The sequence below is a fragment of the Aquarana catesbeiana genome, linkage group LG10, assembly GCF_042186555.1.
Source record: "Aquarana catesbeiana isolate 2022-GZ linkage group LG10, ASM4218655v1, whole genome shotgun sequence".
In the NCBI taxonomy this organism is placed as follows: domain Eukaryota; kingdom Metazoa; phylum Chordata; class Amphibia; order Anura; family Ranidae; genus Aquarana; species Aquarana catesbeiana.
Window position 1 is genome coordinate 171,947,086 of NC_133333.1, and position 24,405 is coordinate 171,971,490.

General features: G+C 44.7%; 1 protein-coding gene across 1 annotated transcript in view; it reads right to left on the reverse strand.

Annotated features, from left to right (window-relative positions):
• GNB1 (G protein subunit beta 1) overlaps window positions 1-11,567 on the reverse strand; it is a 131,401-nt gene extending 119,834 nt beyond the window's left edge. Inside the window, exon 1 of the mRNA XM_073602970.1 lies at window positions 11,088-11,567. The gene's annotated coding sequence lies outside the window, so the exon portion shown is untranslated. The remainder of the gene's footprint in view (window positions 1-11,087) is intronic.
• Between the last annotated feature and the right edge of the window lie 12,838 nt (window positions 11,568-24,405).

Here is a 24,405-nt window from a genome sequence, read left to right on the forward strand (position 1 = left end):
ACTTGACACATTTTTGGGACCATTGACAATTATACAGCGATCAGTGCTATAAAAATGCACCGATTACTGTATAAATCTCACTGGCGGGAGAGGGATTAACATTAGGGGGCGATCAAGGGGTTAGATTGTAAGGCTTCCTTTTTTTTTTTTTAAACAAACATGTCATACTTGCTTCCACTGTGCACTTCGTTTTGCACAGAGTGGCCCTGAAACTACTCTTCTGGGGACCACCGGCGGCTCCTTCCCACATCGTATAACCCCCTAGGAGAAGCTCTCTCCGGGGTGGATTACCTTGCGGGCGTGCTCACGAGTCCAGCATTCGGCATCCATAGACGCCGAATGTAGGATTCAGCCCCGGCGCCCCATCATTGGATTTGATTGACAGCAGCGGGAGCCAATGGCTGTGCTGCTATCAACCTATCCAATCAGGACGCGAGACACCAGCTAGAGCTGGTGTGCTCCTTCCGGTCATGCGAATTTCGGGGCTCAGGTAAGTATAAGGGGGGCGCTGCTGCAGCAAAGGTTTTTCACCTTAATGCATACAATGCATTAAGGTGAAAAACGGCAAATGTGTTTACAACCCCTTCAATTGTGCTCCCTAGGTGTGTCGAGACCGACTAGGGGAGGAGAGAGATCAGTGTTCACACATAGTAGGAACACTGATCTCTCTCCTCTCCACCAAGAGAACCCGGGGATGTGCGTTTACACACACAGATCCCGTTTCTAGCTCTGTCACGAGCGATCACGGGTGCCCAGTGGTCATCGCGCCGCCAGGCACTCGCATCGGGCGCGCGCCTCCTACAGCTACGGTTAGGTATATCTGAACCCAAAACAAAAAAATTTAATAGATTACTGCTTAGTAGTCCTCAGTGTGGTGGCTGCAATTCATTTTAATTTTTCAAGCTTTTTGCTTTTTTTTACCTGATGAGCCATCCAATAACACACTACATGTAAACTGGGTGGCTAAGTCACAACTTGAGCACAGGTTCAGATTGAGCGCGGGTTTGAAGTCGTGCAAGTTCAGCTGAACTCAGGCCAACTTCGGGGGCGATTTGAGAGAAAATCTGTGCAGGAACAGATGTCTATTCAAATAGTCCCCAAATTCGCCAAAAGTAGTACAGGCACTACTTTTGGGAATAGGTGCGGAGCTGCAAAGTCGGCGTGACGCACCGATTCGAACTGTGACGTTGCTGGCAATAGCCGACAATTTGACATGTCAAAACGGCCCGATGTGAACGTGGGCTTACTGTAACTATGGAGGGAGCCATGGTTTTCACCATAGGCTGCTCTCCTGATATGAACTACAAACATGTCCATCTCTTCCTCTGCATTACATAGAAACATAGAAAAGTTATGGCACAAAGACAGTAGTCCATCGAAAGTGCCCTTTTTTTTGGTCCGAGTACGGATCTAGGTTTGCCCCAAGCATGTATGAAGCCATTTACTGTTGACTGTCTAACTACCTCTGTGGGTAGTTTATTCCAAAACTAATACTTTCTAAGATTAGTTTTGAACTTTCCCCCAGTTAGTTTGAGATCATGTCCCCGTGTTCTTGAGTTTGGTTTCATATTGAATATACTGCCCTCCTGACCCCCTTGATGCATTTAAAGATTTCAATCATGTCTCCCCTTTCCCTTCTTTCCTCCAGACTGTACAGGTTAGTTCCAGTGCGTATTTTTTTTTTTTTTTTTTTTTTTTTTTTTTTTTTTTTTTTAGCATTAATCACTGTATTAGTGTCACTGGTCCCCAAAGTGTCCAATTTTCCCTCGTCAACATCGGAGTCCCGCTATAAGTTGCTGATCGCCACCATTACTAGTAAAAAAAAAAAAAAAAAAAAGATATAATACATTTCTCCGCCCCTCAACAGCTCAGCGCTCCAGTGAGCACAGTGAGCATGGAGGAGCAGAGGTACTGATTGACAGGCAGCTGCTCAATGCTTGGGGAGTCGAGAGAACTGAACCATCGGCAGTGTTCGGTTCTCAGTGAAGACGCCGGACAGATGCAGCATTGGACCGATGCTGCATCCACCCAACTGAGGGGAAAAAAAAGCAAAACCCATACTTTTTTTTTAAATACTTCTCCCCTCTGTCACATTTGAGAAGTCATTTTTGACCGGTACCCACTCCCACTTGGATAGCCTCTCCCCTTCTCTCCCTTTACAGATGACAGCTAGAAGTAGAAGGAAGATATTTTCTGTAGAGCCCACAGGAAGTGACAAGGACACTGAGTTTTCTGGCAAGATCAACAGGTATTTCCTGTGCATGCTCAAAATCCTTTCATCTTTAAAATTTAGGGATATACAAGGGAACTGCAATATATTCAATATTAATTCTTGGGTTTACATATCCTTTAGCAGTGATGCCGCTAAATGCTTGTCACACAAGAATTGGAATGAAAATTGGTAATGTCACCAACTATGCTGCTCGATGTTCTCCTTGCTGGAGAGGAAGTTGTACCCAAGGAATTCTCTGCTTTACACAATCTATGTGTGTTCCCCCATCTCTTCTCCAATATTCCCGTTGCAGCTTTGACATGAGACGCAAACAGATGGCCAACTGGAGAAAGAAGGCATAGTAAAAACATAATACCTTTTTCTTGCTCCTCTTTTCTGTTTTGGAGGACTTGTGAAATGGCTATAACCTGTTAGGTTTTTTTTTTTTGGTTGCCAATTGTGTTCCACTGAGGAGACTTCTCTTCACTTCCTGTTTCCGATACAGCAGAAAGTAACAGATTCCCCAAGAGGAAAGAGGAAATGCCCTTGAAAAACAGCCGTCACTAGAACAAGTTTAAACCATTGAAAATGTCCACCTTGTAATTCTGTGCGACTTGTGTGTGTAATTCTGTGCGATTCCCCAGCTGGGACAGGTACAGCAATAAAAGCCTGACAGGGGTTCTAACCCATTTCACATCCAATCCCAATGAAAAACTGTTCTTGCTTCATACACACTTTCAAAGGGGTTGTAAATCCTCGCCATTTTCACCTTAATGCATTCTATGCATTAAGGTGAAAAACATTTTTTAATGCAGCAGCGCCCCCGAGCTCCCCTTATACTTACCTGAGCCCTGAAATTTGCACGATGGGAACGAGCACACCAGCTCCAGCCGGTGTCTCGTGTCCTGATTGGATAGACTGATAGCAGCGCGGCCATTGGCTCCCGCTGCTGTCAATCAAATCCAATGACGCGGGGCCGAGTTCGGCATTCGTGTCTATGGACGCAAATGCTGGACTCGGGAGCGCGCCCGCAAGGTAACCCCCTCGGGAGAGCTCTTTTCCAAGGGGGTTATATTATGTGGATGCTTTACATACCAGGGAGTCATCCAGTTCTGAAGTTTACACAGCTCTGCCACACAGCACAGACATGTCTGACAGTTAAGACCTACAGGTCCTTTCCTTACACTTAAGATGGCCATACTCTAGCAGATTTTTCGAACGAACAATCATACAAAAATTCTTAGCACATTTGATGACTTGACAACTGCCATTCAAAAGTTGACTTTTAACATTCTGGCTGCCATCGCCATTAACAGAAAGCTGTCAGAGGTAAATCGCAGCGGTTTCCACTGGCAACCGTATGATCCGGCAGCAGAAGATTCAGCACATCACACAGCTTTTATTCCCCCTCCCACACAGAACTTTATTTGAAGTGTACAAATACAATTATTCATGTCACTGTACAGCAGCGCAGTTACATGCAATCCTGTATGGTGTGCTGTAATAAAATGTATATCTGCATTTTATCACAGCTCCGGGCTGCGCTGCAGTGTGAATGGGACACAAAGCACAAGATTGTTTTCTGTGCCCCCTTGTAGTGACCAGCATTTTACAATTTGGTCTCAATTTTGGAGCAAATGGACTTTTCTGAGCAAAAAAAACACATAGAAATTAGTTTGAGAAAAATATTCTTCTGCTCAAATTTTCTCGTCACTGCCGCCAAAAAGAAACATCGCTTTCACCCCATTAACAAGAAAATCAAACATTCTTAAAACGAAAAACTTTCAAACGAAATTCTAAGCTTTTCCCTGTTTCAGCCTGAGCTCTGCTGTACGGAGAAAGCAAAAGGATGATACGAAGTCAGATTCAGGCACTTCCCCTGTTGACATGTAAAATATTTCATGATTCAATAAATGCAGATCTACATTAATGTGTGTCTTTTACAGGGCCTGACCCTGCCTGGAATTCGGCTTTAAAAGAAAACTTTTGACAGAATTAAATTGCCAGTGCTGACCTCTTGAAAATGCTCAATGTCTGGCTTTAATACTCAAGTCACTGTCTCAGAATAAGCAATGCAGCAATTAAAGTAGAAGTCTATGCTAAACCTAAAATCCCTACATCTATAGACACCCACGATCTAATACTAACCAATCTAGCCCTGTAAAGAAGAAATCAGTATACTTACATTTTTAAGCTGATCCGACCCGATCCCATGCTGAGCTGTCAGCCACAGCTTTGCTTTGGAGGCAGGAGCAGAGGACACGTCCAACAACAGCCCCATAGTAACTCTATGGGTGACATCACTTCCCATTCATTTCACAGACGCTGTCGGCCGTGTCCTCTGCAGAGCTTCCACCGATGGAGATCGGGTCGGATCGCCTTAAAAAAAAAAAAAAGTATGTATACTCATTTTTCCTTTACAGGGCTAGATAGGTTAGCGTTAGATCGTGGGTGTCTATAGTTGCAGGGATTTTAGTATTGACTTCCACTTTAAGTCCCAGAGATGTCAAAACGCCTGATCTGCAAATTTGTTTAGGTCAGCATCTCAGGATAGGGCACACTACAGCCTGAGCATCAAGCATCTTGAAGCATGTTTCAGGCTGGAGTGGTTTTGCTTTAGCCAATGGAGTACTATAAAAGGGAATCAGTCAAAACAAAATGATGGATGATGCATGTATTGGAACATAACGTCTCACAGTTGAATGCTTTTCCATATCAACACCTCAAATAGCAAAGAAAAGCCAAAGGGCAACAAAATGAATAAAGGGTCTGGAGGATCTTAGTTATGAGGAAAGGTTGCGAGCACTGAACTTATTCTCTCTGGAGAAGGGACGCTGGAGAGGGGATATAATTTCAATTTACAAATACCATACTGGTGACCCCACAATAGGGATAAAACTTTTTTGCAGAAGGGAGTTTAATAAGACACGTGGCCACTCATTAAAATTAGAAGAAAAGAGGTTTAACCTTAAACTACCTAGAGGGATCTTTACTATAAGAGCAGAATTTCCTTCCACAGGCAGTGGTCTCAGCTGGGAGCATTGATAGTTTCAAAATACTATTAGGCCTAGTTTCCACTGAGCGGATCGGGTCAGTACAGTTTGGAAGGCCTAGAATGATCCGGCCTATTCAGCTGAGCGTTTCCACTGCAAGTGGGACCACCAGGGGCCATACGTGGGTTTAGAAAAAATGCCTAACATGGCGTCACACGTCCGCCAATCAGTGGAATGTATCATAGCTCTGCACTAACTGAACCGTTCCATTTTCTACGGCCCCACATCTGAAGCAGGACCCAGAATGGTTCGGTTGTATAGGCCGCTTTCATAATGGAAACACTCAAAACAGCGTACCGAACGCTCAGTGGAAATGAGGCATTAGATAAGCACCTGAACAACCGCAACATACAGGGATATACAATGTAATACTGACATATAATCACACACATAGGTTGGACTTGGTGGACTTGTGTCTTTTTTTCAACCTCACCTACTATTTAACTATGTATGACTGCCTGTGTTTATCCAAGGTGTAAATGAGGGCTGTATACAACATTGGGTTGCACCAAGTAACAAATGTTTGATGAAGCTCAATATATCCAAATGCAAGGTTTTCAGAAACAGCACCAACAGTGAGGGAAAAAGGTCCTAAATAGGCAACTAAAAAAAAAAAAAATTACATACATAAACATTCAAGGCACTCTGTATATATTGCCACATACAGCATTACAAAGTTATATTAAAAAAAAAAAAAAAAATTCACAAAATAAACCACTCATTATACAAAAAGCTTAAGCTCAAATAAAATTTAACAAATCTATTTGATATTTTGCAGCACATTTTCTGATAAAAGCCTCTACTCAAATGCCAGAAACCAAGACGAGGGACGCCATGCTAGTGTTTGACCACTTCAATACCAGACACTTTTGCCCCTTCCTGCCCAGGACAATTTTCAGCTTTCAGCGCTGTTTCACTTTAAATAACAATTGCGCGGTCATGCAATACTGTACCCAAACAAAATTATTTTACATTTTCTTCCCACAAATAGAGCTTTCTTTTGGTGGTATTTGATCACCACCGGGGTTTTTATTTTTTGCTAAACTAAAAAAACACCGAAAATTTTTGAAAAAAACAAAAAAACAAAACTGATGGCCACTAATAGATAGCACTGGATAGGCAGCACTGATGAGGAGCTACTGACAGGCATCTGAAGGGCAATGACAGGCATTACTGATGGGGCACATGCTGGCAGCTGATGAGCACTACACTGATAATCAATGTGCTGATTATCAGCACAGCTCCCCCCTCTGGCAGGGAGAGCCGCCAGCTCTCCCTGTCAGTGTGAACCGAGAAAAGCCGCTTACCGGCACTTCCTGGTTCACACGATGATCAGCTGTGATTGGTCACAGCTGATCACGTGGTAAGAAGCCTCTGTCAGAGGCTCCATACCACAATCGGAGATGAGGGTGTCAGACTGCCACACAGCACCTCAGATCGCCGTGCTCTGTGCCCCCGAAGGCGCGCGCCAGCTTGTTATCCTGATCACGTCATATGACATCCAGTCAAGATAACAGAACCACTTTGACCGACGTCATATTGCTATATGGCAGGCGGCAAGTGGTTAAAGTATATCTATGCACTAGAATACAAATATATACTTTAGCTTACCAATCTTTAAGGCTCCATGCACACTGGGCTTAAAAAGAAAACAAAAAAAAACGCTCAGAGTTTTTGTACAACGTTTAGATGAGTTTAGGAGGGTTTTGTTTTTTCTGCCCCTAAGCTCCAATCAAACACAAACCAGAAGGGTTTTTTTTCTGCCTCTAAATGTTAAACTCAAAATATGCCTCTTAACATTCTAAAGTGCAGGGACACATAATATTGAGCTGCTTCTACAGGCGGAACACAATTTCCTGTAGAAGCAAAGTTTTTTTTAAGCCAGTGTGCATGGAGCCTAAAGGATGAGGCTGCATTTGTTTTCTTTTTTTCAGGCCAAGTACACTTTTTGAATCTGCAGAAAAACACCTTTTGATTTTGCCAGAATCCCTTGTGACTTCCTGAACTGAGTATCTCACACAAAGCTGCTTTGCTTATCTATAATCTCTGAACTACAAGACACCTCTTTGCTATATAATAGAAATGGGGAGGAGGTGTATTTGTCCAAATCAGGAGAGAAGCCTGTGGTGACAACATTGCTCATTAACATATACAGTGCAGTAATTATGTTGCCACTAAGACAGGAAGTGTGTTACTGGAAGGGTTAACAGGGGAAAATAAACTTGTAACTATTAAAAAATGGTTTGATCACACAATTGGTAAATGGACATCATGTAGGTCTGTTTACACAAGTACACAAGAGGCTGGACTGCATCACCTAAAATGTTTCTCAAATAGATCACTAAACCAATGCTGGATGGATCAAAAAAAAAAAAAAAAAAAAAGGAAGAGTAAAACACCACTGCAATCATACTGGTTTTAAATGCATACCCTCAGCTGAAAATGACCAGCCAGGCACAACACTGTCCTAGAGTCAATTGGGAAATTAGAGAGCCATCTTCACTCTGCACATGAAATGCAGAAGTTAGGAACACAAAAATCTACAGACACATGAGCAAGCAGTATTCACTTAACACCCCCTAAAGTTTTTTCTTAAATCATGGATACGCCTGCCACTAGTATTGTGCTGAATAGAGAGGGCAGACTACAGACAAATCAGAAAATGCAGCACACACAGATCAAAAATGCCCGCTGTTGTGCAGAAACTTGCCACTCGGAAAGCAGTAACAAAAGGAGATGCAAGGCCAAGACGGGAAGCAGGGCTGCCTTGTCATACAAGGAAGAGGAGTTTTACATGTAAAAACGAAATGCTGAGACGCCATCTTGTTGCAGTAACTGGGCCTAGATCTGACACTTCCCATTCATTCACCACTTAGAAGCAGCTACCTTCCAGCATTAACATTAACCACTCCCCTTTCCCCTCCAGCTTTCCTTTTCAGCCAGATATGCTGAAAATATGTACAATGTGAGTTATGGTGAATGCACCATCAACATTAGATGTCTTTAAAGGGTTTTTTATTTTAAATCTCTAGTAAATCAGACAGTTCAGTGCCATGTAAAAGCTGTCGATCATATGGGGCTGGATTTGACGGTTAGAAGTCAGCTTCCCCATTTTACCATTTCCTGTCAAAGCTGTACACAGAACAAAAGGGAAGATAAGCAAAAATTAACCTTGGCTGTACATTTACAGAGCTGAAAACCTGGGCTGGCCCATTCCTGCATTCATCTGTCATACTTGGACAGACAAAGGGGTTAATATCCCTTTCCATCTGTCAATACAAATGCCACAGAGCAAGCATAATGTGTCCACACATAAAATGTACTTGGGAAAACATCCTAATCGCAGATGGATCATTATCCTGCTGCAGAATGACAATGGTGTGATACAAATCCCAGGTACAAACTACAAACCAGGCTGCAAGAAACCAGCTTTCTCTCGGTTCCCCCCATCCACCATAATGCACACTCTGACATTCCTGCTTCACAGGTCCCTCCCTTTTCCCTCTGCCTTGGAGGGTAAAATCCACCATTAAAATTGCACCCACCGGCTCCTCCGGCACATAAATTATGCAGCACAACACTCAGACACGCAGGAAACTGGTCGTGCATGTTCCATGCATACACACGCCGAGATTTTATTTTATCAACTGCAGGATGGACTTAGCCAGTTAGATTTCCAATCTGCTCAGTTATCTAGTTAAAAAAAAAAAAAAGACGCAGCTCTACCCTAGCAATGTCACTACAGTGCAAACGCCTGGTTACTGTAGCGTTCTAACAAAATGTCTCCACTAAGACACTCCTTCCAGCTTGTGTGTCCTCCACGGTAAACCCCCACCTTGAAGGATTACTAAATTATGTGCCCACAAGCCAGAGGTAGAGGTTTCCTCCGTGATGCATCCACCCCATGCTTCACAGACAAGCCCCCACCCCCAACATTGCCTCCACCTCACCCCCCCCCCCCCCAATTCCTACCATTTACTGCATTGTTTATGAAAGCTGCCAGCTCTCCCCATAGGAAGCAGATGACAGTCTTCCCACAAGCCCCGGTACAGCAAGGGTTATATGTGACATGAAAATTTAAACCACCATAACAACAAGAGGGAAGAAATATCCGCGGCCCTTCGTTCCCCCACCCCTAAACAGCTGGCTTCCTCTCCGTGCGGTCTACTAAGGAAGGGGGGAGGGGAGGTCGGTGTAGGAAGAATTAAAAAAAAAAAAATCTTTCATAAAAGGATTAACCAGCTGATGGGGAACTACAAGTCCCAGTCTGACCTGGATATGATGAGCCTTGTAGTACCACAACAGCTGGCAGCAACCATCCTGACCATCTGTGACATGAAGGAAGAGGGTGACACTGTGCAAAATGTAATACATGGAGACATACATGTGTGATAGGGAAGGGGGCCTGTGCAGAATATAGGGGGGGTGGCAGCATAAAGAAAATGTCTGATTATGCACCCATCACCAGGAGTGCCAAAGAAGGGGAAAAAAGGGGTGCTGTGTGCAGAGGGCAGCACTATGGGAGGCTGATCTAGAGATTGGGGGGGCGTCATGAGTTGGGTGATGTGCCAAAGAGGAAAAAATAGGGGCAGCATGTGGGATAGAGGTGCTATAGCAGAGGAAGAGGTACAAGGAAGAGGGGGCGCAGGGTCTGATTAACCCCTGATCTCCAGATTTTGGGGGGGGGGGGGGGGGCTGGGTTACAGGAATGGTGTGCTGTGCCAGAGGGTGCCTGGGAGGGACAAAAAAAAAAAAAAGAGGGACTGCATGGGGGCAGAAATAAGGGGTGTCCGATGTAAGGAGTGGGGTGCTGTGCCAGAGAGTGCCTGGAAAGGACAAAACCAGGGGCCTGAAATAAAGGGGAGTGATGTAGTCCTGATCTGGTGACAGGAGAGTGACAGGAGAGTGGGGTGCTGTGCCTGAAGAGAGCAGCATGTAGGATGGGGACACCAGGAAGAGGGGTGTCTGATGAATCCCTGATGTCCAGATTGGGGGGCAGAGTGAGAGAAGTGGGATGCAGTATGTGGGTTGAGGGGACACCATGGTAGAAGTGGGGGTGATGTAGCTCCGATCTGGTGACAGGAGTGTGGGGTGCTATGCCTGAAGAGAGCAGCATGTAGTATGGGGGCACCCTGGGAGAGAAAGGGGTATCAGGAAGAGGGATGTCTGATGAATCCTGATGTCCACATTGGGGGGGGTGTGCTGTAGGTGGGTTGAGGGGTCACCATGGTAGAAGGGGGGAGGGGGTGCTATGACCGAGGGTTGCCATGACAGGGGGAGGGATGCCTGCTGAATCCCTGTTGTCCAGATTTGGGGGGGGTGGGGTGCTGTATGTGGGGTCACTATGGTAGAAGGGGGTGCTATGCCCAAAGGTTGCCATAACAGGGGGAGGGGTGTTTGCTGAATCCCTGATGTCCAGATTTGGGGGGGTGGGGTGCTGTATGTGGGGTCACTATGGTAGAAGGGGGTGCTATGCCCAAGGGTTGCCATGACAGGGGGAGGGGTGTTTGCTGAATCCCTGATGTCCAGATTTGGGGGGGGGGGTGCTGTATGTGGGGTCACCATGGTAGAAGGGGGGTGCTCTGACTGAAGGTTGCCATGACAGGGGGAGGGGTGTCTACTGAATCCCTGATGTCCAGATTTGGGGTCACCATGGTAGAAGGGGGGTGCTCTGACCGAGGGTTGCCATGACAGGGGGAGGGGTGTCTACTGAATCCCTGATGTCCAGATTTGGGGTCACTATGGTAGAAGGGGGGTGCTCTGACCGAGGGTTGCCATGACAGGGGGAGGGGGCGCTCTTAGGCCGTGTCGTTCGTTGTTACCTGCTGTCCGCCCAATGTGTGACCATCCACGGCTGTCCAGGCTCTGCCCTCCTCGGCCCTGCTCTTCAGTCCGGCCCCAGGGGCTGCGATCCGCCGGCAGGGAGGCCCGCGGCGTGGACGGAGGAGGTGAAGGGCGGATGGACCGGGGTGGGTGGGGGGGGACGGGGAGGATGAGGGGAGAGCAGGAGGAGACGTGCTGCTGGGCGGTGACGGGGAGGGCGGCGGCCGCTTCCTTTTCTTTTTTTTTTCGCTCTCTCTTCTTTTTTTCTCTTCTTGGTCGGCTCCCCTCCTCGGTGTGTCCCGTCCGCTCCCCGCACTGCCGCCTCTGCGTCCTACACTGGAGCGAGCCAAACACACGGCGCACCTCACACACAGCGTCCCCCTCAGATCCCTTCAGCCATCGAGCAGAGATGGGCGCGGTAACCCTGCGGACAGCGCCGGGAAACCCCACGCACGGGCGGGCGGGGCTTAGGGTAAGTGGGGGGCGGGGCCCGGGGGACGACGTCAGCGCGCCGCAGCACGCACAGTGCCAGTGCTACCCAGGGAGACGGAGAGCAGAGACTGGCCTAGTGCTGATTCCTGAGGGGGACGGAGCCTGAGTGCCTCTGTGTGCGTCTGGACAGGCCGCTGTGTGCGCTCACACGACTCTATTCACCGTGAAAAGAAGTCATTTCCACTTTTATAAATATCTACTGCTTATGGGGGATGCTGAGCTCATATATAGTGTAGCTGTGGTGGAAAGAGAAACTGCTAAAGAGAACCTGTCACGTTTGTAGTAATTCTCTAACTCGGGCTCTGTTCACACCTGAGGCCCTATTCACATCGGCACGTCACTCTGTACTTTTATTGTTTTTCGTGCCATGGCATAGGGCTGCCCTATGTGCCACCTTTATTGGGAGCAGAGCGAGAATTGTCACCAGCACACCATGGAGCTCCAAAATGGGCTCTGAAGCTTTATTCAGCCATCACATCCATAGTTGCCAATATTCTCAAAAAAAAAAAAAAATGATGTAGGCGGAGTATTATTTTAAATTGGGGCAGGAAAGGGAGAAAGAGGGAAGGAGACAGAAACAGGGATCCATACCTCCCAATTTTTCTGAGCTGGGAATAAGGGACACATCTATCAGCAAAAATATGCAGGCATAGGACACACCCCTTACCACGCCCCCGTAAAGGAGAAGTGTACAAAAAAGCAAGATTGGTTAAACCCACAAGTGCTTTTTTTACCACTACTATTCCTTTATATTGGCTTTTGGAATTTACAAATGCAGAAATTTAGAAATCACATGAAAGGTTTGGCGCTGGAAAACACGCTTTGATCGATAAAAAGTGCATTTTCTATACATCTATAGAGCTCAGACCAAAATGAGGAGGTACAGAGGGACATTGCTCCAAATCAGGGACAGTCCTTCGAAATCAGGGACAGTTGGGAGCTATGGGGATGGAGGGAGAGAGAGAGAAAGAAAGAGGGATGGAAGGAGAGAGAAAGAAAACAAGAGAAAGAGGGATGGAGTGAGAAAGAAAGTGGGAGAGAGAAAGATGGATAGAGGGAGAGAGAAAGAACAAGAGAAAGAGGGATGGAGAGAGGGAGAAAGAGGGATAAAGACCAAGAGAAATATGGGTGGAGGGAGAGGGAGAGAGAAAAAAAGAAAGCGGGATGGAGGGAGAGAGAGAAAGAAAAAGGGAGAGAGAGGGAGAAAGAAAAAGGGAGAGAGACACTTTCAATTACCGTCCAGGCATAAGAGAGTTTCTTCTTCCCTACCTCATGCAGCTTGCCACAACACTGGAAGCCCGGACAGTGCAGACATTGGGTGGGACGTGGTGCAGCCTGCCTCCTGTTACCTTCCCTACAATAGGTAGCTGCACTTTTCTTTTGGATCCGTCCCAGAATCTCCAGTCTCCCAGCCCACCCATCTTAATATGTGGGCAGGTCGGGATGGTACGGCAACCTTCCGCACGCTGTACCTGGTGATGGCAGAGCAGTACAGCTTTTTTATGGTGCAGACCCCCAGCTCAGTCCGCCCCTGTCCGGGACAAAGCCTTATTTTCCGGGATTCTGCCGGCACATGGGTCTGAATTCTGTGAATGTCCTGGGCAAATCAGGACTGTTGGCAACTATGCACATTGTTACAGCAAACAAAAACGTTTCAGAGGCATGTAAGATCTCTTAATCAGGCACGTGTGTCACATGCCTGATGAAGGGGTCCTGCATGGCTCCAAAGTGCTGCTGTTTGCTGTAACAATGTGATTGCTGAATAAAACTTTGAACCCAATTTTGGAGATCCATGGTGTGCTGGTGACATTTCTTGCTCTGTTTGTTCACAGTTCCAGCTGGTGGTCACTTCAGCACCCACTTATACATACAGCCACTTTTACAGGAACGTGTGCGTTGGGAATAGTGCCTTGGAATTTATTGGGAGCAGAGCTTGTCGCGTATTTTGGCCACTTGTGGGATTCCTTTAACAATGGCATTGCAAGGACGATGTGCATTTTTCACGCTCTTCAGGAACCCACCTTTCTCTACGTTTTCCCCGGACGCACAGGTGGGAATGGAGCCTGAGTGATTTGTCCCTCAGAAGCGATCAACAATAAGATTTCCATTATATTCTATGGAGCCTGTTCACATCTGAGCAATGTGGTGTCACTTGTCGCACCATAGACTTACAGACGCTGCTTTGGGGGAGGAGCAGGTGTTTTTGGTCCTATAGATTTCAATGGGAGTGCCTGAATAACATGCAGCTTACATGCCTAACAGCCAGTCTCCTCCTAGTAACCTGCTTTACATTGACTTAAACAAAATACTCACATCTGAAAAGCAGGCATAAAAGATGCTAAATCCTGAAAAAAACGTGTAGGAGGGCAGTAAAAGTAGGCAGTTGAGCTGTGGTTTTACCAACACCACCTCCCACTATGACAGCCCACCTAAACTAGGGCATGCAGCCGCTTAGTGCTGGGTTTTTTATTTTTTGCTAAACAAACAAAAAATTTCCAAACATTTTGAAAAGAAAAAAAATTTTCTTAGTTTCTGTTATAAAATTTTGCAAACAGGTAATTTTTCCCCTTCACTGATGGACACTGATAGGCTGAGGCAGCACCGATGAGGCTGCACTGATATGCGACACTGATAGGTGGCACTGATGGGCACTAATAGGCAGTACTGATAAGCAGCAGTGATGGGCACTGATAAGGAGGCACTAATTGGCACTGATTGACAGCAAAGATTGGCACTGATGAAAGGAATGCCAATAACCGTCAAACGTGTTTACATCGTGATCAGCTGTGATTGGCTCTTTACCCCAACCTGTAATCAACTGTGTCATGTGAATTGGAAAGCAGTAGCTGCAAGCACACAGTTGCTGCCCCCAATTTGAAAGCTTTGTGGGTGCAATGAGTTCAGGGACACACATCCTCACGGATTTAAAATTGGGAGCAGAGGCTGTGCCCGTACAGCCGCTGCATCCCAATTCACATGAATGAGACTGCCTGCATGAGGATGCATTCCATGCAGACAAAATGCCCTCACACAGGTGTACACTTAAGTATGTGTAGCACTAACTCTCGGTGGAGCTGCTGGTTTAAGCGGGCTTGTTACCTTCACTCTCGATACCTCTGTTTCCCGGCACCGGGTCTAGGGTTCCGTTGAGTTTACCTCTGGACGATATAAGCACCAAACACTTGAGTAGGTTTACCAATGCTTTAATAAATGAACAAGGGAAGTAGCAGGAAAGAGGCAGAAGGAAAGCTGCAGGAAAGCTCAAATAGTATTCTTTGGAACATTTCTCTGATATTAATCACTTGTGGTTGAAAGCGCTCCCCTTGTGGGATTCAATCTTTGTCCGCCTGGATAGACCCCTCTCACTGGTCTAGCAGCCAGTACGTAGCACAAACTAAAGTCTCTGCCACAGACTTGTTTGGAATAAAACCCGTACGATCCTCTGCCACAGGATGTATTGGTTTGTGGTAAAAGTCAGATATAGTACTTGAACCTTTAAGCCAACCCGGCAGTACTATACTGTAAGATTACTTCGGAATGCGTCCTCCAACCGAGTCACCAGGCCCCTCTTCAGACCAGCACTCTGCATGATCCTTCCATGACGGGTCCTCCCCTGGGATCTTCTCGGTTGTCCAGCTTCTCCACTCTGGATAGACAGCTCAGGACCATTCCTCTGCTGCTGTGGTAGGCCCCAGACAGGCTTCTGGGCCCACCCACACGCCGCAGCGACGTGGGCCTCCGGAACGGAGGACCACGAGGTGGTATTCTTAGTGCATACCTGTCGGCCAGGAGGGCCAGCAGGTGGCTGAAAACGAACCCTAAAACATGGCGTCTGTCCCATAAATACCCTCTCCCAGAATGCAACTCGGAGGACCACCTCCACCGAGTTATCTCCGGGAAAGAGGAGCACTCATCCGCTTCAACACATTGCTTTTCCAACACCAGCCGATGGTGACAACGACACCCACCGGCTCAATGTGGAATTACACGCAACGCCAGCCAAGCTGGAACAGAGGCAAATCTAACTTCCTCTAATAAGCGACCCACTAAATTTACCTATCAGTGGTAGATAAAAATCTACCAGCGCTGCATATGCATGTGTAAACGAGACCTTACTGCAATGCAGATGTGTGAACTTAAAGTGTCACTAAACCCACATTGTAGAAAACTATCAATAAATGTTGTTACATGCTGTTCATACTCACTTGTCACTATGAGATGGTCAGCTGGTCAGAATTGATGGGAAGATGGATGGATCCAATTACAGGGCAATCTTAGTATAAAACCTGTTAGAATCTGCAAAAGACTTGAGACTGAGGTTCACCTTCCAGCCGGACAACGACCCTAAACATACAGTTATAGGGCGTACACACGGTCGGACTTTGTTCGGACATTCCGACAACAAAATCCTAGGATTTTTTCAGACGGATGTTGGCTCAAACTTGTCTTGCATACACACGGTCACACAAAGTTGTCGGAAAATCCGATCGTTCTAAACGTGGTGACGTAAAACACGTACGTCGGGACTATAAACGGGGCAGTGGCCAATAGCTTTCATCTCTTTATTTATTCTGAGCATGCGTGGCACTTTGTCCGTCGGATTTGTGTACACACGATCGGAATTTCCGACAACGGATTTTGTTGTCGGAAAATTTTATCTCCTGCTGTCCAACTTTGTGTGTCGGAAAATCCGATGGAAAATGTCTGATGGAGCCCACACACGGTCGGAATTTCCGACAACATGCTCCGATCGGACATTTTCCATCGGAAAATCCGACCGTGTGTACGGGGCATTAGAGTTACAATGGAATCAAAGCATATTCATGTGTTAGAATGGCTCAGTCAAAGTCCAGACATGAATCCAATTGAGAATCTGTGGCAAGACTTGAAAACTGCTGTTCAAAGATGCTCTTCATCCAATCTGACAAAGCTTGAGCTATTTTGCAATGAAGAATGGGCAAAAATGTCACGCTCTAGATGTGCAAAGCTGGTAAAGAAAGGTGGTTTTACAAAGTATTGACTCAGGAGGGCTGAATACAAATGCACGCCACACTTTTCACGAATTTACTTGTAAAGAACGTTGAAAACCATTTATCATTTCCCTTCCACTTCACAATTATGTGCCACTTTGTGTTGGTCTATCACATAAAATCCCAATAAAATACATTTACGTTTTTGGTTGTAACATGACAAAATGTGGAAAATTTCAAGGGGTATAAACACAATGGGGACGGGATATTACATGTGGATTGATGAAGGCTTCACCTCCCTCCTATTTGAAGACACAGGCTGGAGGTGTGTGACACAGCCTGTGGCTGGCAAAAATCCACCCACACCATGTTATTGCAAAAAAACAATAAAGATTTGATTTAAAATATATATTTGTATGATAATTTAAACCAGTTTATTGATATTGTTTTTTTATTTTTACTCTGTATTCCAAAGGTTGTTGTTTTTTTTTTCTTTTTTAACATTTGACCAGCAGCAGAGGGTTAGAAGCTCCTCCTGCTTATGTTTCTCTGCAGACAGGCTGGGAAATATATGGGTCATGTGACAGCTGTATGTTGATTAGGAAAAAGGTACTTAGATTTTTTTTTATTAAAATAATTACAGTGCCGACATCCATATACAGAAATAGAAGGGCAATGTAAATTTAACGGCATGTGTTTAGTATCACTTTAATGGCACTGCAGCGTGATGAATCGGAAACTATAGCCTGGGCAGGTCTTGGTCAACCATGACTGAGTTGCACTGAGCTTTGCACATCACAAGCCACATGTAGCCTAAAGTAACTGTTCTTCTTGCATTACTACTTAGTAGTTCTATGTAATACAACAGCCGGAATCCTAAACAAAATAAGGATAACATTTATTTCCATGTAAATTTACATAGGAAGCAATGTAACTTAAGCTGTATCCAAGATTTACATTTTGAAGAGTATGCAAATTATAAAAAATACATTTTCAGTGGCTAAAAAAGACAGCTGTAACAGGTTCTTGGAAATTCTGCACAGCTAGGTTTTAAGTGACAGCACAGATTTGAATTTAACCTCTTGCATTGGTAAACACAGGATAGAATGCAGACTGGCTAAAGGAAATAAACAAGGAGAGAAAGAACAGAGCTGGCCATACACATAGATGTTAAAGAAATCTAACAAATTCCTTTAATCATGCTAAACAGCATAAATGGACAAATATCCCACTGCGGCCACTATATTCTGACAGCCTACAGTAGCGGCTGTCAGAATGCCCAAACAGTGCCTGCATCTGATTGCATGCAGGTGCTGTTCGTCTGACAGTTTTCCACCTGGCAGCTTCAGATTTTCAATTGGAGGATGTTGAGTGGAGTAGTGCTAAAAGTGTCACCTACCGATCAAAATCCTGAAGAACCAGCTGAAATTTGATCAATGTATGGTCAGTTTTAGGCCTCATGCAACCTGGACATTTTTAATATGGCTGTTAGGCGTGTCTGGCATTTCTTTTTCTGTCTCTAAACGCCCCTTCATGTTAGCCTATGTGTCCATGCACACATAAACATTTAGAGGAGTTTAAGAGCAGGAACGTTTAGAGGCAGAAAAGAACCCCACAGCCAGTGCATCTAGGAACTATTACATTTCGGCAGAAAGAGTGTTAACACTAGGCACGTTTAGCTCTTGAGCGTTACTTCATTTCGTTAGCCAGAGTAAATGATTATTCTGGCCAATTAAATGAATTAACACCCAAGTGATTGACTTGCCTAAATGTGCCTAAACGTGTTACATGCATTGACATGCGTCAAACGCTTTTTTTGCCAACACGATGCTGCCAGGAGGAAAGGCATCTAGAAGAGATAGCAAAACGTCCAATGTGCATGAGGCCTTAGAGGAGTGCAGGTTGGTCCTGCTTTAGTTAGGTTTACCTTATGGTCCAATTCATTACTTTTAAAAGATCAGTCCACTCAAAAGCAACAGAGTTTCAGTCTGATAAGATAAGTCGCCAGATTTTCACATGTCTGCAGTATTGAAAATTAACCTATATTTTGTCTACTTTGGCTATGCAATGCATACAGCATATGCATCTGTGCATTGTATTATAACACAGGTGTATTATAGTGCATTAGGATATCATTATCTTTGCATTGAGTGGTTACTGTGTATTACTCTGCATTGTGGTGATACACATTTTAAAGTGGGCACAACGCATTATAAATGGTTTTATGAACAAGCCCGCATATCACAGACCATACCTTCCACACAACTGTTCACTAACGGTAAGAAAAAAGGAACAGCTGCTTGGGAGTGAAGTGTTGGGATGCCTTATGCCACGTACACACGACCGGACTTTCCGGCAGATAAGGTCCGACGGAATCATTCCGTCGGACATTCCGATCATGTGTGGGCTTCATCGGACTTTTTCTTTCTAAAATTCTGACGGACCTAGAAATAGAACATGTTTCAAATCTTTTTGACGGAATCAGTTCCTGTTGGGAAAACCGCTCATCTGTATGCTATTCCAATGGACCAAAAACGACGCAAGGGCAGCTATTGGCAACTGGCTATTGAACTTCCTTTTTCTAGTCCCGTTGTACGTCATCGCGTTCTAAACGATCGGACTTTGGTGTGATCGTGTGTAGGCAAGTCATTTTCAGCGGAACTCTGTCGGAAAGACCGTCGGAGTCTATTCTGAAGGAAAGTCCGGTCGTGTGTACGCGGCATTAGGCAGGCCACCACTCAACTGGCATTCATTCTGTTTCAGGCATGGTCCAATGTCCACAATAAAACATTAATTTGTGTAGTGTATGGCCACCTTAAAACTTACCCTAAAGCAGTCCCTTTGAGCCATGCCCCGGGCTTCTCTCTTATTCTGGAATGTGGGCAGGCTCTCCATTTACATCACGCAAAATGCAAGACCAGTGTTGACCCCTGGTCCTGATTGTATGTGACCACATTGGCACGAGGGGTGACAACACAACCACAAAAGAAAAGTGGCCCCAAGGCATCAATCATCACTACTGGAACTGGTGGGGAGGAAGACAATACGGCTGTGGAGTGGATTAAAAGAGAAGTATGGGATTCATGAAATATATATATGTATATATATATATCTCCCAAAAGTGAGTACACCCATCACATTTTTGTAAATATTTTATTATATCTTTTCATGTGACAATACTGAAGAAATTACACTTTGCTACAATGTAAAGTAGTGAGTGTACAGCTTGTATAACAGTGTAAATTTCTCAAAATAACTCAACACACAGCCAGTAATGTCTAAACTGCTGGCAACAAAAATTAGTACACCCCTAAGTGAAAATGTCCATATTGGGCCCAATTGGCCATTTTCCTTCCCCGGTGTCATGTGACTCGTTAGTGTTACAAGGTCTTAGGTGTGAATGGGGAGCAGGTGTGTTAAATTTGGTGTTATCACTCTCACTCATATTGGTCACTGGAAGTTCAACATTGCACCTCATGGCAAAGAACTCTCTGAGGATCTGAAAAAAAGAATTGTTGCTCTACATAATGAAGAGTGAAAAAACAAGTAAATATCTGCGCTAACTGAAAAGAACACAAAAAGCAGCTAGCATAGTTTGTAGATTGCATCAAACATAAGTATAAAAGTCCAAATGCAGCGCTAAAATAAAATAAATGTCCAAATAATGATAATAGTCCATAGAACTCAATCAGCAATAAAAGATGATGTGAAACCTCCACCAAGCTTCAGTGTGTAAAAGGAAAGCACACCACACCCACGTGCTATCAGTCTGCTTACCAGAAAGATATAAAAAATAGGCGATGTACTCATATATTGCAGAGGGTCAGCAGCAAATCCAAATGGCACACTCCATCATGGGCAGGCACAGCATGGAAACAATCAGGTCACCACATTTCAGAAAGCTCAGGACTCGTATTAACGATGGACAGGTTGGTGCAGTCATCAGCAGGAACAAACCAGCAAACAGAAAGCAACAAATAGTGAAGCCCGTAAGGTAAAACAGTAGTAGTTTATTGTAGTCTACTTACAGGTATGAAGTAAAAATCATCACAGAAAACAGGAACAATCCGCGGTTCTCAGCGTACTTGCATTGACCAGCCTGACATGTTTCATCCTATGTGGATATCATCAGAGGCGTGGCCAATGATGCAAGCACGCTCAAATATATAGTGCACTTCTTAAGTCATGCTGACCCCTGATAGGACAGCATGACACATACAACAGCTGTTTTTAATAGCACATTCCGGCAGCACCTGCGCACTACGGCCGTGCTGTCTTTAAACTAGGAAGTGCCAGGACAGTCACGATCGGCAGCACCTGCGCACTACGGCCGTGCTGTCTTTAAACTAGGAAGTGCCAGGACAGTCACGATCGGCTGCACATGCGCAGTACGGCCGTGCGTTCCAGCGTGGCAGGAAAACAAAACCAGCCAGCCGCACATGCGCAGTACGGCCGCGTGTCCCAGCGCAACAGGAAGACAAAACCAGCCAGCACATCCATTCATTATAAAGGATGGGAAGACCTGATTAATGCCGTCCTTGCTGGTTGGTATGAACGACTCGACCGCGCATGCGCGGTACGATCTTACTAACCAGGAGTTATTTCATGCATGGAACAATAGAACCAGGGGGAAAAAAAAAAAAAAAAAAAAGGAAGGGGAAGGAGAAAATAAAACATGAACCATATATGTGAAATTAAGCTGTGCAAGGCAAAAAACAACAGCCTAAACCAGCCCAAATGTGTTCTCCCCATGATGGGCGGAACAAAGTCACCGCCAGCCAAAAGGGGAAAAAACAATAAGGGACTGCACATGTGCCGTAACAGCATCCGGAAGGTGAGTGACACCCGAACCGGAAATAGCAATCAAGGCACATACGTGTAACACATCAGCAGCTACATAACTATAAAATGATTAATCAAATGTTATTATACATCAACAATATAAAAACCTTCATAGACCAATACAAAATATAAAATTTAAAAAGAATATATCGGATATTACAGAGAAAAAAGGAGGAAGTTCTCAGTCTAATATAGCGATAATATAAACCCTGAAAAATATGTGCATATAACCAGGGTGAAATAATGAATAAAAATAATAATAAAATGAATGAAAAATAATAAAAAATAATAAAAAATATAAAAAATAATAGCAATATAAATATAGACACTGCCCCCAAGTGTCAAAACATATACATGTATAAACAAAAATACATGTACTAAAAAAAAGTATATATTAGCTATTATTAATAAAACAATTTACATCCCAGTCGACGTTCATGCCGAAAGGGGTATAGCATTTTAAGTCGTATATCCAGCGGGTCTCTAATTTGGAAATTTCCCGTTTGGACGAACTCCCACGCCAGTGAGGGTTAAACCTATCGATGGCCACAAAGGTCGTTCCCATAGGGTTCTTATTGTGGTATTCCAAGTAGTGCCGGGAGACAGTGTGTTTCGGGAATCCCTTCTTAATATTGGCGATGTGCTCATTTACCCTAACATGCATAGCCCGTGTTGTACGGCCCACATATTGTATACCGCAGGGGCAAATCAATAAGTATACCACGTTAAGCGAGGTGCAAGTAATGAAGGTGTTAACATCAAAGACTCTACCCGTGGCATGAGATTTAAACTGGCATATTTTCCTGCTCTTGTTCTTATTGATAGCACAAACGTTACAACAGCGGCAAGGATGATAGCCTTTAGATTTTTGAAAAAAGGACACTCTATTAGGGGCGTCTAAAATGTTGGGTGCTACTTGGAGTTTAAGAGGGGGAACACCTTTAAATATGACTTGTGGCCGATCAGGAAGTACCGGACCCAACACCTTATCATTTTTGAGGACTCCCCAATGTTTAGTTAGAATCTTTTTAATCTCAGAGTGTTGCTGAGAATAGGTCGTGACCATTGAAAAATTATAATCAATCTCACTTGACGAGGATTTTTCTTTGATCTGTAAGATCGAAGCTCGATCTGTAGCGCCCACCTCATTGATAACTGTACTCAACTCATCAGGTGAATACCCCTTTTCAATGAACCTTTCTTTCAAAGTGGCAGCCTGTATAAAAAAGTCTTCTTTAAGGGTACAGTTCCGCCGTAGACGGAGGAATTGACTCCTAGGTACCGATTTGAGCCACGAAGGGTGATGACAGCTACCCTGCCCAATATATCCGTTCCTATCGGTACTCTTAAAAAAGGTAGACATGTTAAATGCACCATCTTTGACTTGTATAGTTAGGTCCAAGAAATTAATTCTGCTGGTGCTGCTCTCAAACTGTAAAACAATACCCAATGGATTATCATTGAGTTGATGCATGAAGGTAGTAAGCGACGTCATGTCGCCATCCCACAGGAGGAGGATGTCGTCTATATATCTCCCCCAGAAGATCAATTCCGATCGTCTGTTGGAATAGACGACATCCTCCTCCCATTTAGCCATGAACAGATTGGCCATGCTTGGTGCAAATTTTGCACCCATGGCAACACCTCTGTTCTGGAGGTAGTGAACTCCTCCAAACCAGAAATAGTTATGAGTCATGGCGTATCTCAGTAAATCCAGGATAAAATCCCGTTGGGCAGGGATCAATTCAGCATCTCTATTCAAAAACTGTTCCACCGCTTCTAGCCCGTCTAGATGGGAGATAATGGTGTAGAGGGATGCCACATCAGCAGTGGAATGGAAAGAGGGATACATCATGGCCACTGCTGATGTGGCATCCCTCTACACCATTATCTCCCATCTAGACGGGCTAGAAGCGGTGGAACAGTTTTTGAATAGAGATGCTGAATTGATCCCTGCCCAACGGGATTTTATCCTGGATTTACTGAGATACGCCATGACTCATAACTATTTCTGGTTTGGAGGAGTTCACTACCTCCAGAACAGAGGTGTTGCCATGGGTGCAAAATTTGCACCAAGCATGGCCAATCTGTTCATGGCTAAATGGGAGGAGGATGTCGTCTATTCCAACAGACGATCGGAATTGATCTTCTGGGGGAGATATATAGACGACATCCTCCTCCTGTGGGATGGCGACATGACGTCGCTTACTACCTTCATGCATCAACTCAATGATAATCCATTGGGTATTGTTTTACAGTTTGAGAGCAGCACCAGCAGAATTAATTTCTTGGACCTAACTATACAAGTCAAAGATGGTGCATTTAACATGTCTACCTTTTTTAAGAGTACCGATAGGAACGGATATATTGGGCAGGGTAGCTGTCATCACCCTTCGTGGCTCAAATCGGTACCTAGGAGTCAATTCCTCCGTCTACGGCGGAACTGTACCCTTAAAGAAGACTTTTTTATACAGGCTGCCACTTTGAAAGAAAGGTTCATTGAAAAGGGGTATTCACCTGATGAGTTGAGTACAGTTATCAATGAGGTGGGCGCTACAGATCGAGCTTCGATCTTACAGATCAAAGAAAAATCCTCGTCAAGTGAGATTGATTATAATTTTTCAATGGTCACGACCTATTCTCAGCAACACTCTGAGATTAAAAAGATTCTAACTAAACATTGGGGAGTCCTCAAAAATGATAAGGTGTTGGGTCCGGTACTTCCTGATCGGCCACAAGTCATATTTAAAGGTGTTCCCCCTCTTAAACTCCAAGTAGCACCCAACATTTTAGACGCCCCTAATAGAGTGTCCTTTTTTCAAAAATCTAAAGGCTATCATCCTTGCCGCTGTTGTAACGTTTGTGCTATCAATAAGAACAAGAGCAGGAAAATATGCCAGTTTAAATCTCATGCCACGGGTAGAGTCTTTGATGTTAACACCTTCATTACTTGCACCTCGCTTAACGTGGTATACTTATTGATTTGCCCCTGCGGTATACAATATGTGGGCCG